The sequence below is a fragment of the Dendrobates tinctorius genome, unplaced genomic scaffold, assembly GCF_039654945.1.
Source record: "Dendrobates tinctorius isolate UK_male_01 unplaced genomic scaffold, ASM3965494v1 ptg000103l, whole genome shotgun sequence".
Lineage (NCBI taxonomy): Eukaryota > Metazoa > Chordata > Amphibia > Anura > Dendrobatidae > Dendrobates > Dendrobates tinctorius.
In genome coordinates, this window is record NW_027361771.1 from 13,283,308 (window position 1) to 13,304,381 (window position 21,074).

Below are 21,074 nucleotides of genomic sequence, written 5' to 3' on the forward strand. Positions count from 1 at the left end.
ATTGGAGGCCAGCTGTGTTTAATTAAACTGATAGGAATTGATTTGTAAAGGCACACATCTGTCTATATAAGACCTCACAGTGTATGTCAGACCAAATGAGAATCATGAGGTCAAAGGAGCTGGCCAAGGAGCTCAGAGACAGAATTGTGGCAAGGCACAGATCTGGCCAAGGTTACAAAAGAATTTCTGCAGTACTCAAGGTTCCTAAGAGCACAGTGGCCTCCAAAAGCCTTACATGGAAGAAGTTTGGGACCACCAGAAGTCATCCTAGACCTGGCCATCCAGCCAAACTGAGCAATCATGGGAGAAGAGTCTTGGTGAGAGAAGTAAAGTAGAACCCCAAGATCACTGTGGCAGACCTACACAGATGCAATAGGGAGATGGGGGAAAGTTCCACAAAGTCAACTATCACTGCAGCCCTCCACCAGTCGGGCCTTTATGGCAGAGTGGCCCGAAGGAAGGCTCTTCTCAGTGTCGCACATATGATAGCATAGAGTTTTCTAAAAAAACACATGAAGGACTCCCTGACTATGAGAAATAAGATTCTCTGGTTTGATGAGAGGAAGATAGAACTTTTTGGTGATAATTCTAAGTAGTATTTGTGGAGAAAACCAGGCACTGCTTATAGCTACGGCATTACAATGACTGGCAGGCAATCCCCATATGCTTATTGACTGTGTATAAGGTGCCAAACATGTGGGGCAGAGATTTGAGTTTCAAATCCGAGCACCAGTCAATGCTCGTTGAATGCCGAGCAAATTTGAGCACCCAGATAATCAAGTGATATCCAATTATCACTGAGCATGTACGCTCATGATGTAGTGGGCATAAAATTAATTACCGGTAATTACTGCAAGAGGGACTATATCCAAGGTCCCCTTTGTAAATATTACTGGTTTGTACTCATCTCCCGTGCTGGCAGTTCCCACAGTGTCAGCACTCGCAGTTCCCGGGGCTCTTATGCGGTGTTGTTACACATGACACCGGTGCCCAATCAGCACGGGCGTCACTGTTCCCACCTTTGAACGTTTTGAGCAGCAAGAGGAGCTGGTGATCAGCTGCAGCCCGGACTTCCTCTTCATGTTCAAAATGTCCGAAGGTGGAGACAGTGATGCTAGCACTGATTGGGCGCTGGCATTGCGTGTCACAACACAGCACGAGAGAGTGAGTGCCAACACAGTGGGAGCGGCACTGGCACAGGAGGCGAATTTAGGCTTTATTAACTTATCAGGACCAAACATTTTGATCAAGAAGGGGTCATCCTAGTTATGGACAATCCCTTTAAATAAATATTACTATGGGGACCTTGGTAATTAATCTTTCTTGGGAAGGTTATAGTAAATGACACTGCATGTCAGGACTTAACATTGGATTGTGACTGTGCTATAACAACTAATAATAACAATTTTATTCTATAATGCCAACATATTCGGCAGCACTTTATATTTTAGAGGGGACTTGTACAGACAACAAAAGACATTACAGAATATCAATAATCACATAAATCAACAGATACTAAGAGGAATGAGGGCCCTGCTTGCAACTTACAATCTATGAGGAAATAGGGAACATACAAAAGGTGGATGGTAACAATTGCTCTCATTGTTCGGACCAGCCATAATGTAAGAAATCGGGTGTTCATGTAATGCTGCATGAACCGATTATTCAGCCAGAATGTGTAAAACTACAGACACAGAAGGCTATTAAATGCGTAAAGCATGGGAGAACATGATGCGAGGGTCCTGATTCTAAAGAAAATTTTGAATGGTCAACACAGGGATAGTTAAATAAAAGTGTTGAGGCGATAGGCCAGTCTGAAGAAATGTGTTTTTAGGGCACACTTAAAACTGTGAGTATTGAGGATTAATCAAATTATCCTGGGTAGTACATTCCAAAGAATTGGCGCAGCACATGAGAAGTATTGGAGACAGGAGTGGGAGGTTCTGATTATTGAAGATGTTAACCTTAGGTTATTAGCAGAACAGAGGGCACGGGTAGGATGGTAGACTGAGACGAGGGAGGACATGTAAGGTGGTGCTAAACCATGGAGCACTATGTGGCTAAGAGTGATAAGTTTATATTGAATTCTGGAGTGGACGGGTAACCAGTGCAATGACTGGCACAAGGTAGAGGCATCGGTGTAACGGTTGGTGAGGAATATTATCTATAATAAACCAATGTTTGGGGCATTTCCCCAACTCATGATATACTGTATACCTGGATAAATGACTAGAATATAGTGTCTAATTTTATGGCAAATGTAAGCACACCATTTTAAAAACTTAAACTAATGAAAATTATATTTTATTCACATACTATTCCGATCTTTCCTTATGTTTATTAGTTACTCCTCCATAAATGGAAAGGTTATGTTTCTCTCATGCTATACCATGGTATGTGTGACATTGGTTACTATTTTTGATTGGACAAAATGTATCTTTCTTTCAAGCTGTAAACATGATGCAATCACGTGACTGGCTAAGGAAGGCACAGGGGGCCAAAAAAGCTGTCCTACGCGTTATGGAATGCACTGATTCCTTTGTTTCGTGACCATGACATCACGCAAGGTCCTGCAGCATCTCTGCACCTTGCCGGCTTGATTCTGAACACGGCGCTTGGACTGAACACAAGCGGGTGCTGGTATCTTACATCACGGGCGTTTGTCACCAGGCGGGGACAGCGTCCTATTTGTATCTTCTGCAGCACTTCATCTGGAGAGTTTAACTGTGAACGGAGGTATTGAGCTTTTTTTTTTATATAAAGCAGGATCACCCAGCTTTTCTCACAGGACCTTCTTTAAAAGGCAATCACCTTTCCTTTTAGCTCTGAAAAGAGGACTATCCAGCTTCTCCCATAGTACCTTCCTTTAAAGGCTACCACTCATCCATTCAGTCTCAGAACTCACATTAAAGTAACCCTTTATTGGCAGGATCACCCAGCTTTTCCTACAGGACCTTCCTTAAAAGGTAACCACCTTTCTTTTTAGCTCTGAAAAGAGGATCATCCACCTTTCCCTATATGACTTTCCTCTAAAGGCTACTACTTATCTATTCAGTTTCAGAACTCATGTCAAGGTAACCCTTTATTGGCACTTATTTTTATTATTAAGCTTTTTATTACTAAGCCTTTTCTTATTATATAGCTGATAGTATTTATTTGTTTATTATTTTACTTGAGGGTACATTCGTAGCTCAAGTTCTAAACTATACATTTTTTAATCTTAAAATATATAATACAAACTGCATTAGAACTTGCAAATGCAAATTAAAGATAAACTAACATAAGGCTATTTTGGGTGAGATTATCTTATTCATATTCTCATTCTCAATCTTAAACCCATGTCAACAGCAGGTAACCACATGTGAAGATCAAGGTTGACACACAAACCTTGTAAGTGACGGGAGATAATGAGCATATACAGAGTCCATCCATCCCTCAGGTCTTTGTTATCTCTTCTGTTTATGGTACTCAGTAAATCAATTGTAACCCTATTGGAATATGAAATAGAAGGCAGGCCTGTACACTGGAGATCGCTTCTAGAATGACGTAAACAAGAACTATGGAGTCATGAGCACGTACAAGGCCAGGCAAGAAAAATGTATATCTGCTTTTGTAATGAGAGGCAGATAGAAAAATGTAACATCATCTGTTAATGATTTTATTTCACTGAAACTTGTGCTACTGTTAATCAGTAATTCCGCAAGCTTTTCTTTAACTAGGGTAGCATTTAGAATGTATTAGGAATGGGTAAATGTTCATCTAACAGAATAATTTAACCCCATGCCTAAGCAGTCAATTTTTGTTTTTATATTGACCTTTTTATTGACCTTTTTCGCTTTCCTTCATCCAAAAGTCATAACTTTTTAATTTTTCCTTGTACATGTTACATAATGCGGACTCACTAGGAGAGGTGGATCCGCTAAGCCCAAGGTGCAGGAGAGTGCACGGGCCACTAGCGTCAGTGAAGCAGGCGGGTGTAGCACATGGCAAACACCTAGTGGAGTTACTGGAGGCCACAGTTGGACACAGACACAAACTGAAAGACTTAAAATGTGTGAAAGTCTCAAAGGGGTCATGAAAGCAGCAAGCAGACAGATGTCCTGTAGGGTGCAGGCAGACACGTAGAGGCAAACTAAAAGTCTTATAGAGGTACTTGAAACTGAAAACAGACAGGAAACTTCTGAAAGTCACAGGCGGGTACACAGAAGCAAATTGAAGGTCTTAAAGGAGTCATGTAAGACGCAAGTGGATAGATGTGCTGAAAGAAGCAGGCGGACATGTAGAAGCAAACAGAAAGTCTTAAAGGGGTCCTGGAAGCCGCAAGCAGACAGGAGTCATCCAGAATTCGACCACCTGCAGGTCAATGGGAGGTTGGTTGTCTACAGCCTGATTATGCACTCCTTCCATTGACCTGCATGTGGCCGTAATCAGTTCTACCTGCCCATAAATTGTAGGCTCAAAAACCCAGGAGAGACATGTTTGTTCATTTAACTGTAGGTTAATAGCCCGAGAGTGGCATGTACAGTAGAACAGGGACCCATCAGAGGGAGGTCATCTTGCTGTGGTTGATGGACATACATGAATTGGCCAATTTATGAGCTAAGAACCTTGATTTTTGTAAGTACATTACTTATGAGTTTTTCAGTGTTTTCACATGGCCTAAACTTATACATAGTGCTGCTGTGCCTTCTTTTTCTACATAATGCAGTCTTCATAATGCTAGAATTCACAGTATAAAAAATGTTTTTTTAATACAGTAATGCAAAATATTAAAATACAGACATGAATAGAGTACAATACATTAGGTAAGATCTGAACAGTGACTGCAGCTCTGGCTGTAACAGGAGTATAATACATTAGGTAAGAGCAGAACGGTGACTGCAGCTCTGGGTGTAACTGGACTACAATACATTAGATTAAAGCAGAACAGTGATTGCAGCTCTGGGAGTAACTGGAGTACATTACATTAGGTAACAGCAGAACAGTGACTGCAGCTCTGGGAGTAATTGGATTACTGTCATGATCCAGGACGGGGTTTCACTTTGGCCAGTCCTGGTCTGATTGGGGGTTAATTATTCCACCTCTCCCTGGCAGAGGGCAGCTATTTAGTGCTCACTGGACCTAGGTCTGGTGTCAGTTATACTCCTGCCCTCGGCTGAGTTAGTTGACCTTGTGTGTATGTGTGCCTTGTGCCTGATATCTTGCTTGCTTGTTCGGTTTTGATTCGGTTCTGTCCCTGTTACGAGTTCTGCCTGTCCCTCTTGTACTGCGCTACCTCTCGTGTATGACTCTTTGCTTGTGATCCGACTTCTCTCTGCTCGTCCCCTTGGTACCGCTTCGCCCTCTTGTGTATGACTTTTGGCTTTGTCTGATCTCCCGTCTGTTTACCCCTTCTGTACCTCCCTGTCCGTACTGTGAACGACCTCCATTTTGCCTGACTCTGAGTTTGCTGTCTTCTGTGAAAGCAGGACGCTAAGCCCCGCCCCCTTGCAGTCACATGACCGTAGGTCCCGTGCCGGCTTGCTAAACTGCATCACTAAGGTCATGTGCACCTATACTTTCTGGCTATTCTGGTCTCCAGGGGTCCCTACAGTGCGGGTGAGTCCCTGCTCAGCGGAGGCTGTACGCCGGCGCTGTCAGGATCCTGATATTGTAACTGACCGATACCATTTTTTTTCTCTGCTTCCATTCACCTGTGTGTGTTATGGATCCTATGCACGCTCTTTCTGAGCAGGTTAAACATCTAACCCAGATGTCTCAGAAACTCCTTGGAGAACAACGAGTCCTGGCTCAGTCTCAGTAGCTGATCGCTGACACTGTGCAGGGGTTTTTTTCATCGGGGGCTCAGGATATTACATTAGTTTCCCCTGAGTCTCCAGTGAAGTTACCATATACCTTTTCTGGAAATAAAAAAGAGTTCAGAGTTTTCAAGGAGGGCTGTAAGTTTTTTTTTCCTTAAGACCACACTCTTCTGGGGATGAAAGTCAGAGAGTGGGGGTCATTATGTCTCTGTTAAGGGGAGCCCCCCAAGCTTGGGCTTTCTCCCTTCAGACCACGGCCCCTGAGCGTATGACGGTAGATGCATTTTTTAAGGCCCTGGGGCATATTTATGATGAGCCTGATCGCATGCGTATGGCTGAGGACATGGTGATGAATGTGTGCCAGGGAAAGCACTCAGCCGAGTGGTTTTGTACAGAATTCAGACGCTGGGCAGCGGAGGTCTGCTGGAATGATGCCGCCCTTCGGAGTTTGTTCCGTAGAGGCCTGTCTGAACATCTGAAAGACGCCTTGGCTCTCCACCCTCCGCCTGATTCCCTGGAGGAGGCTATGACACAGGCCGTCCGAATAGATCGCCAGCTACGGGCGAGGGGAGTGTTGCAAAGTGAAAGACCATTATTCTCCCAAGGAAGGGGACCCAGTCCTATTTTGGAGATCGCGGAGATGGGAACCATCGACCTCAAGGAAAATGAAAGGAGACCATGGCGCATGGGAAAAGACTGTTTTCACTGTGGCGATTCTGGCCATTGGAGAAAGGATTGCCCCTCCCGTCCACTAACCAAGCGACTGAGCCCGGGTGATTGTCGTGGAGGTCACCCAGGCTCTCAGGTACCTTGCTCTGCCTTCTCTAAAATGTTGTTGCAGGTGGAACTTTGTTGTGGGAGTGTCTCCACCTCCACTTCTGCCTTCGTGGATTGCGGATCAACATTTAACTTTATTGACTCTGATTTGGTATCCAGGTGTAAGTTAGGGACAGTTAGGTTGGAGACTTGTGGCCATTGACAAAACACCACTGGTAAAAAATGACATTATGTTTCGCACTGAAGAGTTTCTCCTTAAAGTGAGTTCCTTGCACCAGGAACGTATTTCATGTTTTGTGATGGACAACCTGCCAGCGGGACTGGTGTTGGGGTTCCCCCGGTTACAATTGCATAATCCTGTAATTAATTTGGAATGTCGGGACCTTGTTAAATGGGGTCCTTAGTGTTCTGAGAAATGTCTTGATACTGTGTCTGTCGTCCGTGGGTCTGGAAGGTATTCCGGAGTGCCTGATAGACTATAAGGACGTTTTCTCCGAAAAAGAGGCTGAGGTTTTACCACCACACTGCCCATTTGATTGTGCCATTGACCTGGTTCCAGGTGCTAAATTGCCCAAGGCCCGCTTGTATAACCTTTCGGGTCCAGAACGGGCTGCGATGAAGGAGTATATTTCTGAGAGCCTCCATAAGGGGCACATTCGTCCTTCTGTTTCTCCTGTGGCGGCGGGGTTCTTTTTTGTAAAGAAAAAAGAAGGTGGTTTACGCCCATGCCTCGATTTTCGTGAGCTAAATGAGATAACTGTGAGGAATACGTATCCCCTTCCACTTATTCCTGATTTATACAACCAGTTGTCCGGAGCTAAGTGGTTTTCAAAATTAGATCTACGGGGAGCGTATAACCTTTTCCTAGTCTGAGACGGAGATGAATGGAAAACCGCTTTTCTCACTACTGAAGGGTTGTTTGAAAATCTGGTCATGCCTTTCGGCTTGACGAATGCTCCAGCGGTCTTCCAAAACTTCATAAATCACGTGTTCTCTGATTTTATTGGACTTTTTTGGTGGTATATTTCGATGACATATTGATCTATTCTCCTGATAAACAGACTCACATTGGTAATGTTCGGGCAGTTCTCCAAAAGCTCCGGGAGAACTGTCTCTTTGCTAAACTGGAAAAATGTTTGTTTTTTGTTCAGGAACTGTCGTTTCTGGGGTTCATCGTGTCTGCTGAAGGGTATCTGTCATGGAATGCCTAGGTTACTTTAGGCAAAAACCCCGGGACCCCTGTGATGTCCCTCAGACTAGGGGAACCCTGTCTGTCCCTCTACCCAGGGTTTACACTGAAGGTGTGCCTGCCTGAGCCTCCACCCTGTCCCTGTCTCCTGTCCAGCCCTAAGCTGAACCCACCTCCCTCCACCCAGTGAGGGGACCAGACACCAGACCCCACAAATACGTATGGACAGGGGTAAAAGAAAACACCACACAGTAAATACACAAGGGAATACAATAATGTGCAAGGGCAACCAAATATATATATATATATATATATATATAACAGATTGGAGAAAGAACCACTGAGGGATATACTGCACCAGATATCAGACGCTCCAACACCACCACTGCTGACCGGTATTGCTAGCACTAGGCTAAAGCTATAGTCGGCGACGCCCATAGTCAGGACGAACTATTTAAAGACCTAGGGCGTGGCCCAGCCCTCAGCCAGCATGACAACCTGGTTAACCCTATCCCGACTGGAACAGAATACCCAACAGGGTATTACCGCTGTCTGCCGGACACCCTGGTGTGAACAGTGTCCAACATGACAGTACCCCGCCTTCTACGAGGGACCTCCGGAACCTCACCATGTCGAGGACCTGGCTTGTCCGGATGGCGACGATGGAACATAGTAACCAGTCGATCAGCATGAATGTCAGAGGCCGGCACCCATGTCCTCTCCTCAGGACCATAGCCACGCCAGTGGACCAGGTACTGTAGAGTGCGACGCACAACCCTAGAGCCCACCACTTTGGACACCTCAAATTCCAACGCGCCATCCACCAAGACGGGAGGTGGTGGCCCGGGGGAACCATCCACCAAACCCACGACCTTCTTTAGCAATGCTTTGTGAAATACATTATGAATCTTATACACAGCCGGCAACTCCAAACGAAATGCCACAGGGTTGATCACTGCGGAGATTCTAAATGGGCCAATGAACCTGGGACCCAACTTAAGTGACGGTATCTTGAGCTTAATGTTCCTAGTAGATAACCACACCCAATCACCCACACACAGGTCCGGACCTGGCACACGTCTGCAGTCAGCCACCCGTTTGTACCTGGAACCCACCTTCAACAAGCGCTGCTTGACTCTCCTCCAAACAGACGACAATTGAGCTCCCAACTGGTCCTCCTCAGGGACGCCAACTGAGCACCCCTGACGCAAGGTGCAAAATTGAGGATGTTGACCATACACACAAAAAAAAGGAGATTCTCCAGACGATTCCTGGCAATGGTTGTTTATTGCGAATTCTGCCAGAGGAAGAAACGCTGACCACTCTTCCTGATTGTCGGAAATAAAGCAGCGCAAGTATTGCTCCAGGTTTTGGTTCATCCGCTCAGTCTGTCCATTCGACTGAGGGTGGAAAGCCGATGAATGAGATAATTTGATTCCAAGGCGAGAACAAAAAGCTCTCCAAAACTTTGCCACAAACTGCGTACCTCGATCAGACACAATGTCAGACGGGACACCATGAAGTCTGACCACCTCGCGAATAAATATCTGAGCAAGAGTCTTAGCATTGGGCAAAGACGGTAAAGCAACGAAATGTGACATTTTGGAGAACCTATCAACAATTACCAAAATGACCGAGTTCCCTGCCGAGGCGGGCAAGTCAGTAATAAAATCCATGGAAATCTCAGTCCATGGCTTACTGGGCACCCCGAGAGGCTGCAAGCTACCAGCGGGACGGGAACGAGGAGTCTTGGCCCGTGCGCACGTGTTACAGGCAGCCACATATGAGGCCACATCCTGCCGGATTTTAGGCCACCAAAAACGACGCGATACCAGTTCCAGAGTGCTCTTAACCCCTGGATGACCTGCCAGTACCGTGTCGTGATGTTCGCCCAACACTCTAGAGCGTAGATGTAGCGGCACAAAAGATTTATTAGCAGGCAACCCCGGCGGTACCACCTCCTGAGCCTCCGCAATCTCTGCCTCAATCTCTGTCGTGATGGCAGATACCACCACACCCTTTTGGAGAATAGGCACCGGCTCTTCACATAACTCTCCACCAGGAAAACACCTGGATAAAGCGTCTGCCTTAACATTCTTCGACCCAGGGCGATAGGTAACAATGAAGTTGAACCGGGTGAAGAATAATGCCCAGCGAGCCTGTCTGGAGGACAGGCGCTTAGCAGATTCTAAATAAAGCAAATTCTTATGGTCGGTTATCACAGTAATCTGATGAACAGCCCCCTCCAAGAAGTGTCGCCACTCCTCAAATGCCAATTTGATGGCCAATAGTTCCCTGTTGCCAATATCATAATTACGCTCCGCAGGCGACAGCTTCTTGGAGAAGAAGGCACACGGATGCAACTTGGCCCAAGAAGGGCCCTGAGACAGTACAGCCCCCACTCCAACCTCCGACGCATCCACCTCCACGACAAACGGTAAGGAGACATCGGGCTGCACCAGAATGGGCGCTGAGGCAAAACTATTCTTGAGGAATTCAAACGCCTGTACCGCAGGCTCAGACCAGTCAGAAAAGTCGGTACCCTTCTTAGTCATGTCAGTCAGTGGTTTGGCAATCATAGAGAAGTTCTTAATAAATTTCCTATAGTAATTGGAGAAGCCAAGAAATCGCTGAAGCGCCTTAAGATTATCAGGCCGATCCCAATGTAGTACCGCCTGCACCTTTGCGGTGTCCATCTTAAAACCTGAGGCGGAGATTATATAACCCAAGAACGGTAGCTCCTGTATGAAAAACACACATTTTTCAAGCTTGACATAGAGCCTGTTCTCTCTGAGCAACTGCAGAACCTGTCTAACATGCTCTATATGTGTATCATGGTCGCGAGAGAAAATGAGGATGTCGTCAAGATAAATTATAACGAACCTCCCCAACAACTGAGAGAAGACATCATTAATGAAGTGTTGAAAGACCGCCGGTGCCATAGTCAACCCAAACGGCATTACCAAACTCTCAAAGTGACCCTCAGGGGTATTGAACGCTGTCTTCCACTCATCCCCCTGATGGACTCTTATAAGATTGTACGCCCCCCTGAGGTCCAGTTTGGAGAACCACCTGGCACCAACCACTTGGTTGAATAAATCGGGTATAAGTGGCATAGGGTAAGGATCACGGACCGTAATCTGGTTGAGTTCTCTGAAATCCAGACACGGGCGTAAACCGCCATCCTTCTTTTTAACAAAGAAGAAGCCAGCAGCCAGAGGAGAAGAGGAAGGTCTAATATGACCCTTGCTCAGGCTATCCGCAATGTATTCCTTGAGAGCTAGCCTCTCGGGACCTGAGATATTAAACATTCGAGCTTTAGGTAACTTGGCCCCTGGTTTCAACCTAATAGCACAGTCATAGGGGCGATGCGGTGGTAGTTCCGAACAACCCTTCTCAGAAAATACATCCGCATAATCCAGCAACGGCTCCGGGATACTGGGGGTCAAAGCGGAAATACATGTAGCCAGGCACCTCTCCTGACACTCCCTGCTCCACTGAATTATGTCCTGGGTCTTCCAATCAATAACAGGATTATGCATTGACAACCATGGAAAGCCCAGAACCATCTGAGCCGGTAAGTTACTAAGCACCTTACAAGTTACCCGCTCTGAGTGTAATACTCCGATGTGGAGTCGTATATCCAACACACACTCTGTGATCTCCCCTTGAGACAACGGGGAAGCATTGATGGTAACCACCCGGATGGGGTTCGGCAATTTCTCCACCGGAAATCCCGCTGTATGCGCGAACCTCTCATCAATGAGATTGGCAGCTGAGCCACTATCAATAAATACTGTAATAGAGAGCATTTGCCCCCCAAGTACCACCCTAGCAGGGAGCATACACTGGGAAACCATGACGGAGGATACACAAAGGCTCAGACTAGACTCCTCCAAACCCTCTGAGCCTATCAGTTTTCCGCCGGCGCGCCCTTCTTAGGTACCAGGGGGCAAGCGTTAATAAAATGTCCTCCTTTGCCACAAAAAAAACAGAGCCCCTGCCTTCTGTGCCAAGGACGTTTAGGCTTGTTACTCGGTGACTGTGCTATACCAGCGATCTGCATGGGTTCCACGGATTCACCCGCGGCAACCTCACTGACCACTCCCCCACCTCCCGGAGGCAACGAAACCAGCGCCCCCTGACGGAGACGTCGGTCTATGCGTACTACAAGTGCCATCGCAGCCTCCAGAGAGGCGGGAGTCTCGTACATTAGGAGAGTCTGTTTAACCCTTCCAGAAACCCCATGCAAAAATTGACTTCTAAGCGCAGGGTCATTCCACTCTGTGTCCACCGCCCAGCGCCGGAATTCCGTGCAGTAATCCTCAGCTGGTCGATCACCCTGTAGCAGTGAGCGTATCTTAGACTCTGCTAAGTTTAATCTATCTGGATCGTCATAGATCAAACCCAGAGCAGAGAAAAAAAAATCTACAGATTCAAATGCCGGTGAGTCTGAAGGGAGTGAAAAGGCCCAGGCCTGTGGGTCACCACTCAGCAAAGAAATCACCAAGCCCACGCGTTGAGCCTCATTACCTGAGGAATGTGGACGCATACGGAAATACAATTTGCATGATTCCCGAAACACCGTGAACTTACCACGATCACCAGCAAATCGTTCAGGAAGGGGAAACTTGGGCTCAGCTGCCCTGGCTGCAGCCTCAGCAGGTACTGCAGGAGCTGACAGGCCTTGTTGCTGGACCGCCCCCCTGAGTTCAGTGACCTGTATGGATAGAGCCTCCAGCTGCTTGGTTAGGGAAAGTATAGGATCCATAGTAAGTAACCCCTATATTCCTTTTTTTTTTTTTTTTTCACTTTATTATTTGGGCCGACTATAATGTCATGGAATGCCTAGGTTACTTTAGGCAAAAACCCCGGGACCCCTGTGATGTCCCTCAGACTAGGGGAACCCTGTCTGTCCCTCTACCCAGGGTTTACACTGAAGGTGTGCCTGCCTGAGCCTCCACCCTGTCCCTGTCTCCTGTCCAGCCCTAAGCTGAACCCACCTCCCTCCACCCAGTGAGGGGACCAGACACCAGACCCCACAAATACGTATGGACAGGGGTAAAAGAAAACACCACACAGTAAATACACAAGGGAATACAATAATGTGCAAGGGCAACCAAATATATATATATAACAGATTGGAGAAAGAACCACTGAGGGATATACTGCACCAGATATCAGACGCTCCAACACCACCACTGCTGACCGGTATTGCTAGCACTAGGCTAAAGCTATAGTCGGCGACGCCCATAGTCAGGACGAACTATTTAAAGACCTAGGGCGTGGCCCAGCCCTCAGCCAGCATGACAACCTGGTTAACCCTATCCCGACTGGAACAGAATACCCAACAGGGTATTACCGCTGTCTGCCGGACACCCTGGTGTGAACAGTGTCCAACATGACAGTATCGCATGGATCCTAATAAGGTGCAGGCCATTGTCGAGTGGGTTCAACCTTGTGATTTGAAGGCTCTGCAGCGTTTCCTAGGATTTGCCAATTACTATCGCAAATTCATAAAGGGTTTCTCACAGGTGGTTAAACCCCTCACAGACATGACTCAAAAGGGGGCCAATATCAAGAATTGGTCAACCGCAGCGGTAGCGGCATTTCAGTTTTTGAAAACATGTTTCATGTCGGCCCCGGTTCTTGTTCAACTGGACCCGTCTGAACCATTTATTGTTGAGGTAGATGCCTCAGAGGTGGGGGCGGAGGTGGTATTGTCCCAAGGACCCACCACTTTGACCAATTTAAGACCTTGCGCCTTTTTCTCAAAGAGAAACTATGATGTGGGAAATCGAGAACTTCTGGCCGTTAAGTTGGCCTTTGAAGAATGGAGGCATTTTTTGGAGGGGGCTGTCCATCCGATAACCGTAATTATGGACTACAAAAACCTAGCTTATATTGAGTCAGCTAAGAGGTTGACTCCTAGACAGGCTAGATGGTCACTTTTTTTTCCCGATTCAACTTCTCGATCACTTTTCAGCCAGGATCTAAAAATGTCAGAGCAGATGCCTTGTCACGCAGTCTAGATCCGGTGTCCCCCCCAGAACCTCCATCCTCCATTCTTCAGCCTGGGGTGGTGGTGGCAGGTATTTCGAATATGTTGGAATGAGAGATTCGGGAAGCCCAGTCTCTTGCACCGCCGGCTAAGCCGGTGGACAATCTTTTTGTGCCAGCTCAGCTTCGCCTTAAGGTCCTCCGGGAGTTCCATGACTCAGTTCTGGGTGGACATCCAGGGATCTCGGCTACCCGGAAGACCATTGCTAGAGTATTCTGGTGGTCTGCTTTAGCCTCTGATGTTGGGGAATATGTGTCTGCGTGTCATGTTTGTGCCCGTGTAAAAACCCCCCATAACCGGCCGGCCGGGGAATTGGTACCACTGCCAATTCCTGAGAGACCATGGATGCATTTGTCCATGGATTTCATCACCAACCTTCCCCCCTCCAAGGGTAATACCGTCGTCTGGGTTGTGGTGGACAGGTTTAGTAAACAGGCACATTTTATACCTTTGGCAGCTGTACCTAATGCGGAAACATTGTCCAGATTGTTTGCTGATCATGTGATGCGGTTGCATGGGGTACCCTTGAATGTGGTGTCTGATAGAGGAGTGCAATTTGTTTCCAGATTTTGGAGGGCTTTTTGTAAAAGGTTGGGTATTGGTCTGTCCTTTTCATCCGCTTATCATCCAGAGACTAGTGTTGAGCATTCCGATACCGCAAGTATCGGGTATCGGCCGATACTTGCTGTATCGGAATTCCGATACCGACTTCCGATATTTTTTCAATATCGGAAGTCGGCATCGGAAGTTCAAAGTTGATTGACAGCCTGACGTCATCATGATGCGCGGTGTGTGCGCATCATGATGCGCCGTCATTTCGGGCCTTCCGGGGGTCTCTGCCGGCCTGCCGGGGGGCTGTGTGGACTGCCCGGGGTCTGTACCGGCCTGCCGGGGGGCTGTGCCGGCCTGCCGGTGGTCTGTGCACCCTGTGGGGGTCTGTACCGGCCTGCCGGGGGGCTGTGCCGGCCTGCCGGTGGTCTGTGCACCCTGTGGGGGTCTGTACCGGCCTGCCGGGGGGCTGTGCCGGCCTGCCGGGGGGCTGTGCTGATGTCCGGGGGTCTGTGCAAGCATCGTCCGATGGGACTACAAGTCCCATCTGGCGATGCCTGCTACCATGACAGTGATTGACACATTAGCCAATGATGGGACAGTAGTAGTCCCATCATCCGGCTAATGTGTTAAATGTTAAAAAAAAAAAAAAAAATACTACATACATACTAAATTCCCACGCAGCAATGGCATAAAGTGAGACTAGGGACTTTTTTTTTTTTAAGTGGCGGAGGAATACAGTGCGGAAGGATACCTACCTTCCGTCATTGGATTCCTGCAGCCCGTAGAGAACGGCAGCAACAGCTGATGCTGCAGTTCTCTACCCAAGATCGTCGTGGGACACACTCGTGGACTGCTTCGGATCGTGGGTGAGTATTTTTGTGGTTTGTTATGTTAATATTTATTCCGTAAAAGACAATGGCTTCGGGGAACAATGTGACAAGTATTGGTAAGTATGTTACTCTATGTTATATGTACTGTATGTCTATGTATGTATTGTATGAATGTATTGTATGTAGTATGTATGTAGTATATATGTGGTATGTATGTAGCATGTAGTATGTATGTAGTATGTATGTAGCATGCATGTAGCATGCAGTATGTATGTAGCATGCATGTAGTATATATGCAGTATGCATGTAGTATGTATGTAGTATATATGTGGTATGTATGTAGCATGTAGTATGTATGTAGTATGTATGTAGCATGCATGTAGCATGCAGTATGTATGTAGCATGCATGTAGTATATATGCAGTATGCATGTAGTATGTATGTAGTATATATGTGGTATGTATGTAGCATGTAGTATGTATGTAGTATGTATGTAGCATGCATGTAGCATGCAGTATGTATGTAGCATGCATGTAGTATATATGCAGTATGCATGTAGTATGTATGTAGTATATATGTGGTATGTATGTAGCATGTAGTATGTATGTAGTATGTATGTAGCATGCATGTAGCATGCAGTATGTATGTAGCATGCATGTAGTATATTTGTAGTATATATGTAGCATGTAGTATGTATGTAGTATGTATGTGGTATGTATGTAGCATGTAGTATGTATGTAGCATGCAGTATGTATGTAGTATATATGTAGTATGTATGTAGCATGTAGTATATATGTAGTATGCATGTTGCATGCATGTAGTATATATGTAGTATGTATGTTGCATGTAGTATATATGTAGTATGTATGTTGCATGTAGTATATATGTAGTATGAATGTAGCATGTACAGTGGGGAAAAAAAGTATTTAGTCAGTCAGCAATAGTGCAAGTTCCACCACTTAAAAAGATGAGAGGCGTCTGTAATTTACATCATAGGTAGACCTCAACTATGGGAGACAAACTGAGAAAAAAAAATCCAGAAAATCACATTGTCTGTTTTTTTTTTCATTTTATTTGCATATTATGGTGGAAAATAAGTATTTGGTCAGAAACAAAATTTCATCTCAATACTTTGTGATATATCCTTTGTTGGCAATGACAGAGGTCAAACGGTTTCTGTAAGTCTTCACAAGGTTGCCACACACTGTTGTTGGTATGTTGGCCCATTCCTCCATGCAGATCTCCTCTAGAGCAGTGATGTTTTTGGCTTTTCGCTTGGCAACACGGACTTTCAACTCCCTCCAAAGGTTTTCTATAGGGTTGAGATCTGGAGACTGGCTAGGCCACTCCAGGACCTTAAAATGCTTCTTACAAAGCCACTCCTTCGTTGCCCTGGCGGTGTGCTTTGGATCATTGTCATGTTGAAAGACCCAGCCACGTTTCATCTTCAATGCCCTTGCTGATGGAAGGAGGTTTGCACTCAAAATCTCACGATACATGGCCCCATTCATTCTTTCATGTACCCGGATCAGTCGTCCTAGCCCCTTTGCAGAGAAACAGCCCCAAAGCATGATGTTTCCACCACCATGCTTTACAGTAGGTATGGTGTTTGATGGATGCAACTCAGTATTCTTTTTCCTCCAAACACGACAAGTTGTGTTTCTACCAAACAGTTCCAGTTTGGTTTCATCAGACCATAGGACATTCTCCCAAAACTCCTCTGGATCATCCAAATGCTCTCTAGCAAACTTCAGACGGGCCCGGACATGTACAGGCTTAAGCAGTGGGACACGTCTGGCACTGCAGGATCTGAGTCCATGGTGGCGTAGTGTGTTACTTATGGTAGGCCTTGTTACATTGGTCCCAGCTCTCTGCAGTTCATTCACTAGGTCCCCCCGCGTGGTTCTGGGATTTTTGCTCACCGTTCTTGTGATCATTCTGACCCCACGGGGTGGGATTTTGCGTGGAGCACCAGATCGAGGGAGATTATCAGTGGTCTTGTATGTCTTCCATTTTCTAATTATTGCTCCCACAGTTGATTTCTTCACTCCAAGCTGGTTGGCTATTGCAGATTCAGTCTTCCCAGCCTGGTGCAGGGCTACAATTTTGTTTCTGGTGTCCTTTGACAGCTCTTTGGTCTTCACCATAGTGGAGTTTGGAGTCAGACTGTTTGAGGGTGTGCACAGGTGTCTTTTTATACTGATAACAAGTTTAAACAGGTGCCATTACTACAGGTAATGAGTGGAGGAAAGAGGAGACTCTTAAAGAAGAAGTTACAGGTCTGTGAGAGCCAGAAATCTTGATTGCTTGTTTCTGACCAAATACTTATTTTCCACCATAATATGCAAATAAAATGAAAAAAAAACAGACAATGTGATTTTCAGGATTTTTTTTTCTCAGTTTGTCTCCCATAGTTGAGGTCTACCTATGATGTAAATTACAGACGCCTCTCATCTTTTTAAGTGGTGGAACTTGCACTATTGCTGACTGACTAAATACTTTTTTTCCCCACTGTATGTAGTATGTAGTATGAATGTAGCATGTATGTAGTATGCATGTTGTATGTATGTAGCATGTATGTAGCATGTAATTTTTTTTTTTTTTTTTTTTTTTTTTTTTTTACATTCAACACATTAGCCGGATGATGGGACTACTACTGTCCCATCATTGGCTAATGTGTCAATCACTGTCATGGTAGCAGGCATCGCCCGATGGGACTTGTAGTCCCATCGGACGATGCCTGCACAGACCCCCGAAGCCTGCACAGCCCCCCGGAGCCTGCACAGCCCCCCGGCAGGCCGGCACAGCCCCCCGGCAGGCCGGCACAGCCCACCGGAGCCTGCACAGCCCCCCGGCAGGCCGGCACAGACCACCGGAGCCTGCACAGACCCCCTGGCAGGCCGGCACAGCCCCCCGAAAGGCCCGTACAGACCCCAGAGAGGCTGTACAAGGGAAAAACAGGATATTTCTTATTCCGATACCGGAAGTCCCATAGACTTGAATGGGACTTCCGGTATCGGAATCGGCGATACCGATACTTTTTTTTAAGATCGGCCGATCCATTCCGATCCGATACTTTGAAGTATCGGACGGTATCGCTCAACTCTACCAGAGACTAATGGGCAGACCGAGCAGACCTATCAGTCTCTGGAGCAAATTCTGCGTTGCTTGACTCCAGACCGACAAGATGATTGGTGTTCTGTGTTACCGGTGACTGAGTTTGCATTTAACAACCGTGTTAACCAGTCTACGGGTACATCTCCTTTTTTTTGCAATTATGGGTTTCATCCTCATTTTGGAGAATTTTCCCGTTTGAATTCTGGGTGTCCTTGGGCGGATGAGATGATCCAGCGGTTGGGGGAAGTATGGCGAGAGGTCCAGAGTAATATTACGAAGGCCCAGGACAAGTTTAAATTTTTTGCGGACAAAAAACGATCCGCGGGACCAGTGTTTCAGATTGGGGATAAGGTATGGTTGCCCACCAAGAATATAAGACTCAAGGTCCCCTCTGCGAAGCTTGGACCCAAGTTTATCGGTCCTTATGAAATTACAGAGGCAGTTAACCCGGTGGCTTTTCAGTTGCGTCTCCCGCCATCTCTGCGGATCCCAAATGTTTTTCATAAGACCCTTTTGAAACCTGTGAGGTCCACTGGGGAGGGATCATCAGCTTCCCCAACACCGGTTTTGGTAGACGGGCAGTCGGAGTACGAGGTGGAACGAATTGTCGACTCCAGGTTGGTCCGTCGTGCCCTTCACTATCTGGTACATTGGAAAGGCTACGGTCCTGAAGAACGCTCGTGGGTTCCGGCTCAATCGGTTCATGCAGATCGGTTGGTCCTGGCCTTTCACGCCATGTACCCTGAAAGACCTGGGGGTCCAGTGGCCCCCCCATTGAGAGGAGGGTACTGTCATGATCCAGGATGGGGTTTCGCTTTGGCCCGTCCTGGTCTGATTGGGGGTTAATTATTCCGCCTCTCCCTGGCAGAGGGCAGCTATTTAGTGCTCACTGGACCTAGGTCCGGTGTCAGTTATACTCCTGCCCTCGGCTGAGTTAGTGGACCTTGTGCGTACGTGTGCCTTGTGCCTGATATCTTGCTTGCTTGTTCGGTTTTGATTCGGTTCTGTCCCTGTTACGAGTTCTGCCTGTCCCTCTTGTACTGTGCTACCTCTCGTGTATGACTCTCTGCTTGTGACCCAGCTTCTCTCTCCTCGTCCCCTTGGTACCGTGTCGCCCTCTTGTGTATGACCTTTGGCTTTGTCTGACCTCCCGTTTGTTTACCCCTTCTGTACCTCGCTGTCTGTACTGTGAACGACCTCCGTTTTGCCTGACTCTGAGTTTGCTGTCTTCTGTGAAAGCAGGACGCTAAGTCCCGCCCCCTTTGCAGTCACATGACCGTAGGTCCCTTGCCGGCTTGCTAAACTGCATCACTAAGGTCCTGTGCACCTATACTTTCTGGCTATTCTGGTCCCCAGGGGTCCCTACAGTGTGGGTGAGTCCCTGCTCAGCGGAGGCTGTAGCCGGTGCTGTCAGGATCCTGATAATTACAATACATTAGGTAACAGCAGAACAGTGACTGCAGATCTGGGTGTAACTGGAGTACAATACATTAGGTAACAGCAGAACAGTGACGGCATCTCTGGGTGTAACTGGAGTACACTACATTAGGTAACAGCCGAACAGAGACTGCAGCTCTGGGTGTAACAGGAGTACATTAGGTAACAGCAGAACAGTGACTGCAGATCTGGGTGTAACTGGAATACACTATATTAGGTACGATCTGAACAGTGACTGCAGCTCTGGCTGTAACAGGACTATAATACATTAGGTAAGAGCAGAACGGTGACTGCAGCTCTGGGTGTAACTGGACTACAATACATTAGGTAAAAGCAGAACAGTGACTGCAGCTCTGGGAGTAACTGGAGTACAATACATTAGGTAACAGCAGAACAGAGACTGCAGATCTAGGTGTAACTGGAGTACACTACATTAGGTAACAGCAGAACAGTGACTGCAGCTCTTGGTGTAACAGGAGTACATTAGTTAACAGGAGAACAGTGACTACAGATCTGGGTGTAACAGGAGTACATTAGGTAACAGGAGAACAGTGACTGCAGTTCTGGGTGTAACTTGAGTACGATACATTTGGTAAGATCCGAACAGTGACTGCAGCTCTGTCTGTAACAGGAGTATAATACATTAGGTAAGAGCAGAATGGTGACTGCAGCTCTGGGTGTAACTGGACTACAATACATTAGGTAAAAGCAGAACAGTGACTGCAGCTCTGGGAGTAACTGGAGTACAATACATTAGATAACAGCAGAACAGTCACAGCAGCTCTGGGTGTAACTGGAGTACAATACATTAGATAACAGCAGAACAGTTACAGCAGCTCCGGGTGTAACAGGAGTATAATACACTAGATGGTTGCCCGATTCTATCGCATCAGGTATTTTAGAGTCTCTGTTAAAATAAAAAATAGTTATACACTCACCTTCCGACGGCCCCCGGACTCTGTCCCTCCTCTCACCACGCGCCCGGCATCTTCCGGTTCCAGTAATGCTTAGCGAGAAGGGCTGAAGATGACGTCACTCTCGCGAGAGCGCGACGTCATCAGCGGTGTTTCGCACAAAGCATTACTGGAACCGGAAGATGCCGGGAGCGTGGAGAGGAGAGAAAGAGTCCGGGGGCCGTCGGAAGGTGAGTATATAACTATTTTTTATTTTAACAGAGACTCTAGAATACCTGATGCGATAGAATCGGGCCACCATCTAGTAGATCTATATCTATCTATAGATCTATCTATAGATCTATCTATCTATAAATCTATCTATCTGTGTGTGTAATGGAGTATGCATAATAAGAGG